The sequence below is a fragment of the Dipteris shenzhenensis genome, chromosome 21 (assembly GCF_047967505.1).
Source record: "Dipteris shenzhenensis isolate YYH24624 ecotype China chromosome 21, Dip_SZ_1.0, whole genome shotgun sequence".
Taxonomy (NCBI): domain Eukaryota; kingdom Viridiplantae; phylum Streptophyta; class Polypodiopsida; order Gleicheniales; family Dipteridaceae; genus Dipteris; species Dipteris shenzhenensis.
Window position 1 is genome coordinate 32,632,299 of NC_141616.1, and position 7,821 is coordinate 32,640,119.

Consider the following 7,821-nt stretch of genomic DNA (forward strand, 5'->3'; position numbering starts at 1 on the left):
GCAACTCGCATTGATTTCTTTGCTACCTTGGTATTTCTTAACTCATGTATTGCCATTGATTTGACTTATTTGTTTTCCAACTCCTCTTGGATTTCTCTTTTTCCCTCTTTATTTGTTGCAAATACTTTTGGGAAGGCCATGTGTGATCTTCATTTTCCACTAGCCTATTGTTGGATACCCACATTGTCCCAGTGATGGGCACAGTGTTAGGGTGAGTAGATTTAATTTAATGTTTAAAATGTAAGAATATTTCACCTATATGCATTTGAGCTTGCATTGCTTCTAGACTATGCACCTTTCCATTAGTGTTTGCATGTCTTGCTCATTGGTATTTGCACTTCTACCCATTTTTGAAGCCCCATTTCAAACCTATTGTATCTAGATATGTATCCATAGTGTGAGAATCTAAGAGTCTAGGATGTATAATTCTCTAGGCATTAAAACATCTATTTGTAGGGGGGACTATTAGGACAACATATGTTCCATACCATTTATTATTGTATGGGTTACAAATTCAAGGATGGCTATGGTAGAGTATGATCATCTGAGTTAGTGGGAGACCACATTGTGTGTGTGTGTGGTTGGTGTGACTAGATTAGGTGGTAAAAGTTTTTAGTAGGTGTGATTGAGAGAATCAAGGAGCTAGGTGACTTTTGGTTCAAATCATCTATGATATCACTTGGATGTGACTTGGTTCCTATATATTGGAAGTACTCTTGAAAAAGCAACTCTCTTTTCATATTCTTGTGTCTCCATCATGCTCCAACAAGGTGGGTATCTTGTAATTGTCGAGCCCCTCTCTAGACAATTCTTCACATACACTGGGCAATTCGGTCCCAGTGGGTGGTCTTCAGATGCCTGGCAATACCTGCATTCTATGGCATTTGGGTCCTATCCTACTCTATTTGATTCCAATTTCTTTGTTGATTCCAAGATCTCTATGGATTCCAATTACCTTGCTGCTACTACTATTGATACATTTGTTGAGGCACTTCTACTGCATTTCTGCGAGCGAAAAAGGCTCAAGGCTCAAAAAATCAAGGTAAAGTTTCAAAATTACAAGGATACGAATGATGAAGGCCCGTATAGCCATTTACACAGCTTTTTACAAGTCTGTCATATTAATGGTGCTACTACAAATGCAGAGTACATGGATTATTTCCCTTGTACTTTTGTTAAGGGTGCCCAAAGGTGTTTTAATCAATTTCCCATTGGATACTTTGCTGATTGGGATGCTATGTCTGGAGCTTTCTTACGAAGGTTCAAACAACAGATCAATGAGGAAGATGTTGGAACTTGATTAAGCGAGTTAAGAGAAAATAAGGGAGAATCTATTCAAGAGTTTGTCTTACAAATGTGAGCTCTCATCAATCAGTTGTCAACAGTACCTGATGATAAGTCTATGCGAGCATGGCTGATCACTGGATATACTCAGATTGACTTGAGGAGACCAAAAATTGTAAATCCAACTTGAACTTATGAAGAATTGGAGGAGTTGCCCTGGAGAGGAGTGACAATCTCAAGGGTAAATCAAAGAAAAAGGATATTGATAAAAAGGATGCTGATAGTGATAATGATGATGCAGTCACATGAAAGGGGTAAAGAAAGCCTTGAAAGGACTGGACATTCGAGGAAAGCTGGGTTCTAATGAGAAATGGTGTGGTAAATGTTCTAGAAATGGTCACACAGAAGATCATTGTAAAACAAAGTACTGTAATACTTGTACCAAATGTGTGCATGATGACTCTGAATGTTGGTTCAATGGTAACAATAGTTGCACATCAAGTGACCACTGGTGGAAAGCCACCTCGGCCTGATAACAAAGGTAAAGAGAAAGATGGAAAAGAAAAGATTGATCCTTCAAAGGTCAAATGCTATTGTTGTGGAGAAAATTATTACAGGAATGATCGCACCACATGGGCTAAGCATGTTAAAGTTCTGAGGAATAACATGGAAAGGGGAGAAGTAGATCTGGCATTTAGGGTAGTTAAAGTAGATATTCTTGACACAGTTACTTGGTTAAAGGGGTCTGCAGTTTCTTTCAAAGATGAAACAATGCCTATTGATGTGGATTGGAAGGCGCAAAAAGACACAGCAACTAAAAATTGCTCGTGAATTGAAGGGTAAAGGTCCATCAATTGATTTGTCAGCCAAGCAATCAGTTACTATCACCGAGGTAGGTGAATCTTCAAAGTCTCAAGAGCAAGCCCACCCTTCCAATTTGTTTTTGATGCAACTAAAACTTTTCAAGGACATGAAATTGACTAGAAAAAGGTCGGTACCAAAAATGCTATAGTTACTAGTGCAAAACTAGACCAAGCATGGGAATCCTTTAGAAATATGAAGATAACATTGAATTTTGTTGAGTTGATGTGAGTTGACACACCTATGGTAGATGAAGAGGCTCTTATTATCGCAGTTAAGGTGAAAAAGCAAACCATTCTTGGTGTGATAGCAAATGGTGGATTAGGAGTGAATATTATTTCTGAAGAACTCACGACTCAGTTAAAGTTTAAACACTATAAGCTCTCTCCATTTTGAGTTTGAATGGCTGACCAAAGACTAGTGGAGCCCAAAGGTATGTTACAAGATGTGGTTATTTCTATTGGAGGTATTTATTATACCATCAGTCTCATTGTGATTTTAATGGAGCAACAAGCTTATCCAATTTTGTTAGGACGTACATGGCCAAAAAATGCCAAGGTATTCCATAATTGGGGATCTAAGGAAATCATTAGTGAGCTGGAAGGGAAGGATGTTTGTATTCCCACTAATCCTCCAAATAGTTGTCGTCCTAAAGATTTAGAAGTTACAAGTCAATTTCCCCAAGATGTCGAGTCTTGACTCATGAAATTGCAGATCATTCCAGTTGGTGAACTTGACATATATCAAGTGGCAACAACAATTGATATAAAATGTAAAATGAAGGCTGAGCAGATCGTAATACAGAAGGATATCTAACCGAGTCACTTTCTAGAAAATAATGTGGGTAAAAGGGAAATTGCCAAAACACTCGTTGCCATCACTCTGACCAAATGATTCCGAAGTTAATGCACTGAACCTCGGTACAGAAGACAATCCTTGCATGGTCGTTTTGTCAGTGCTAACTTAACCCTAGATCAACTCAATCTCATCAAAGATTTGTGTGTGACTTTATAAAGATGTCTTTTCTTGGACTTATACTGATCTCCGAGGAGTTCCACCTGAGATTTGCCAACATAGAATTCCACTTGTTCTGGATGCCAAACTCATTCACCAGCAAAGGTATTTCATGAATCCTAACTATGCCAAACATGTCAAGGCAGAGCTGGATCAACTTATTCAGGCAAGATTTATTTATGAAATTGATCGAAGTGATTGGTTGTTTTCAATTGTTGTGGCACCTAAGAAGAATGGCAAGCTTCATGTTTGTGTGGACTACAGAAAATTAGATGCCCAAATGGTACCAGACCCATTTCCAATACCATTTACAGATGGAATTCTTGATTAGGTTGCACGACATGCAATGTACTCATTCATGGATGGTTATAGTGGGTACAACCAAATTACTATGGCACAAATTCTACCTAGTATTGCTTGAATAGCATGATCATTTGTGGGCTTCATAAGTTTTGTGCTATTCATAAACCTGGTAAATCTCATGTCGATACCGATTGTTTATCTCGGTTACCCACACTTGAAGAAACTTCTGGAGTGGTTGTTGAGTTTCTTGATACCGATCTGTTTCCAATTGATTTTCTTGAGACAGAGTATGCCGAATTGTTTGACTATTTATCTAAGGGAATCTTTCCTAAACACATGCCTCGTGATAAACGTAGGCAATTAGCCTTGAAGGCTTAGAAATACACATTGATTGGTGGACTATACCAACACTGTGCAAATGAATTGTTACGCTGATGGGTTCTTCCTCATGAACGAGTTATTGTCTTACATGAAGCTCACTCGAGACCTCCCAGTGAAATTTCCAAGGTGAACTTATAGCCTGCAAAGTATTGCAAGTCAGCTTGTGGTGGGAAACATTATTTGCATATGCAAGCAAGGAAAGTCAAAAATGTGATGTATGTCAGCGAGAACTCGCCAGTTGTTGCCGAATCAACATATGCCATTGCAGCCTACTTTACCATGGGAAGCTTTTCAAATATGAAGACTTGATTTTATTGGTCCTTTTAAGTCAGCTCGACATACAGGTAACAAATATGTTGTTGGTACCATTGATTATGCTACTAAATACGTTGAAGCTAAAGCTCTTTGGGATAATTCAGCTCGAAGTATAGCGTGGTTTCTCTTTGTACATATCATTTGCAAATATGGATGCCCAATTTAGATTGTCAATGATCAGGGATCTCATTTTATGAATGAAGTCATGCGGTTACTCAATGATGAGTTTGAAATCATGTACACTGTATCAACCACATACTATGCTCGAGGCAATGGTGCTGAATCAAATAATAAAACTGTCAAACTCATTCTCACTAAGATTGTGTAGTCTAACAACAGTGATTGGGATACTAAGTTACATATAGCATGGGCTTCTGCAGTGCATACAAAGTCACTACTAATTTAACACCATTTTGTATGGCTTTTGGGCTAGAAGCACTCGTTCCTCTTGAGTTTGTGGTACCGAGTCTTTGTATTATAGCCAAACACCATCTTTGACAATTGGAAGCAATCAAGGGGTGATCGCATCAGCTAGCCCACCTAGATGAATTGTGTTTCCAAGCAGCGTGGCATGATCTTCATATTAAACCAAAGCATTTGGAGAAAGGGATGCTTGTGTTATTGTACACGGCAAAAATAGGGCCTATCAAAACCAATTTTAAGCTTGGATGGAATGGACCCTATATGGCACTATTTAGATTGAGGATTTGGAAGGTCGGGTTTTTCCTGAACTTTACAATGGCAGCAAAGTGAAGCCTTATTACACAGCCAGCGATGCACATTTGAATCTGACAAAGATAGATCAACACTTAGAAGGAAAATCTTCCGAGTTGTCATGTACACCATGTAGTCAGTTGGTGACAGTTAACAGTGTAGTGTGCATGAAGGGGGGAGTGGATGCAAAGATAGAAGGAGGTAAAATAAGGAAACCACATGGCATGAGTCAGACTTCGAGGTCATTAATGGAAGCTAATTATAAGGATGGACAGGGGTATTGGGGGCATAATTCAAAATCATTGCAGTATAAATGGCCAACTCTAAATTTCTATTGTACTTGCACAGTTCTTCCCTTCAAGATATTGCTCTTGTTGTTTTTTCAATTCCTTATCGGCTCCTTTTGGTCTTCTATCGCTATGCTTCTCGCCTCTTGTAAGCTTTTGGCCTCTACAGAGCACAAGTATCTCTATGCTCCTTACCTCTTCTGTCTTCCTTCTGGTCCAAATCCTGTTGCTTCAACATCTGGCGAAAGAGGGATGACAACGCACACATGTGGCTATGCCTCATCCGACAAGTGACTTCAGCTCTGCTAAGTTGATCACTACCTTGCAGTGTAATGGGTTATACAAGTTTGCAAAACTCAAGTGGACGGAGGTGTTCAAGGCAGATCTGGCATAAGAACTCCAGCAATAGCATCACAATAGGTGTTCAGGTATGCCTTACGGCAAATTTGTTGGGTCAGGTGTACAAGCTTCAAAAGTCGGGCGCGAAGTCAATGCTCTCCACCAATGAACAGTACGACATTGACTTCATGGATGATGCCTACTCCACCACCCAAGGCTATTTGATTAGTGAAGCAGGTGATAAGGGTCTACGCGAGTATCTCTGCTTCATCTCTGAGTTATTCAGATTAGATACTAGTTGGTAAATAATTGGCTCCCTCCACAGGTACTTGAACATAATATCTTTGTGAAAACTAAGTACCAAGAGCAAAGGGTCACCTTTTTTCGAGAGCAGTTGGACGTTTTGAGGGCCGACCATTCCACTATTGTTATTGAAAGAATCAAACTTCAAACACTACTCGATGATGAAAGAACGATTTGTGATCAGCTTCTTGTAATCGAAGTTAGTACTCTCCGAAAGGAATAGGAAGATCTCAACACCGAGCACTAGAGCGTGTGGCAAGAGACTGAGTGGTTACACAGGTCGAGGGCCCAACTGTGATCATGCCCAAGCAGTCCCTAAGATCAAAGTTGGCAGCGGCAACAAAGAAGATTGCTCAACTCAAGGAGCAGCCAACTCTATCTACTAAGCAATTACTGGAGCAGACAATGTTTGAAACAACGCTCCAGGCTAAGAATGACAAGCTCCCAGGTGAGTTTGAGGAACTCACTCGACTCCGCAATCAAAATGAGAATTTAGCAAAGTGCATACATGAGTATGAGCAGCTCCAATAGCTTCTTTGCCAGTTGCAAGTCCTTGACGATCATCCCTCAAAGTAGCTGCAGCCTCAAGGACCTGGTGATGGAGACTTTGTAGACAGCAGGGAAAGGCACCCAAGTTACTGCTCCACACTCCAGAAGTAGGCCTTCAGTTCAAAAGGTAACAACAAGTTCGAAGACCACTACAGTGACAGGGGGAGCCAAAGCAGAGGATATGGCACAAACCCTCCTCACCCTCAATCTAGGACATGTATAAGTGGAGACACACCATGATGAAGACAATCGGACCTTGGACGCATATTTTGTAGTTTGAGTATTCAAGTGTCCCCATCAGATTTTATTGGGTTTGAGCCGGTTGATAAGGGTGTGCAAATGAGTCTGACTGATTTTGATCAGGTCAAGCCAGATATGATGGAGGTGGAGCCCATTTTGTATGATGCTATCCCCCTAGATCAAGATTCTACCACAATGACTCATCGAGTACCATTCCAACATGACCTCATTATTCGGCACTCGGTATTTTGAAGCAGTACTAAGGAAGTGGGTGCATCTTTTGTTCAACCTCCATTACATGCACAACTTAGTCTGGCCACTCCTATTAACTCAGTTCAGGACCGTGCCTTGAGAAATTTTGAGCTTTACATCAGGGATTGCACAAAACGACAACAAAGTGTGTTCTAGGCAGAACACATAGGGATTGTCAAGAAGATTAAGGGCCTCAATCAACCGACTATGGAGACCCTTCCACAGTATTATGCTACTCTTCTCTAACTTTCGAATAGCTGATCAACAGTCACATCTTGGAGAAGAAGGCCTTGTGCAACAACTTTATGCAGCTCTGTGGTGATCCCGTGACCAGGTGGCAGAACACTCCCCCTTCGAGAAGCCTTCGAGAAGGCATTATTAGTGTCACCTCGACACTAATTTTGTCATCATGGATTATGGATGCGATCATTTTGGTGAAATGTGGGCGTTACACTGGCGTACCCACCTTGATCGACCCCTATTGCTATCTCCCATATATATCAGTGGCCTTCTGCTCACACACATTTGCATGCAGTGCTAAGCCTCTATCACCGGGTACTACAGCAATGGATGAACCTGGCCATTCCAGATTTAATAGGAAGCCTCGACCTCCCAAGCCTCCCGACAAGTCTCAAAAGCCTTGTGGTTTCAATCCTGGAGCTCCTACATTTGAGCAACGTCTCGTTTGAGGCCCTCCTCGATGCCAACCATGAGGGCATGGTGTTTTAAAGCTGAGGTGAGATGTTGGCCCTTGGGTTAGGAGAACTCACTCAACAATAGCCAAGGGTGATTCATCGAGTATCCGAGTTACCAAGGTAGCAAAGCACCTGCACGGGGATATATCGACTGCACAGGTTGAGCCAACTGGTTGGCAATATGGAAGCATACTCATCGATTGAGCTTCATCTTGGTCAATTGGAGACATCGTACCCACCGAGATATTGCATTTGCATCGTCCAAATACTAGCCTCGATTTGCC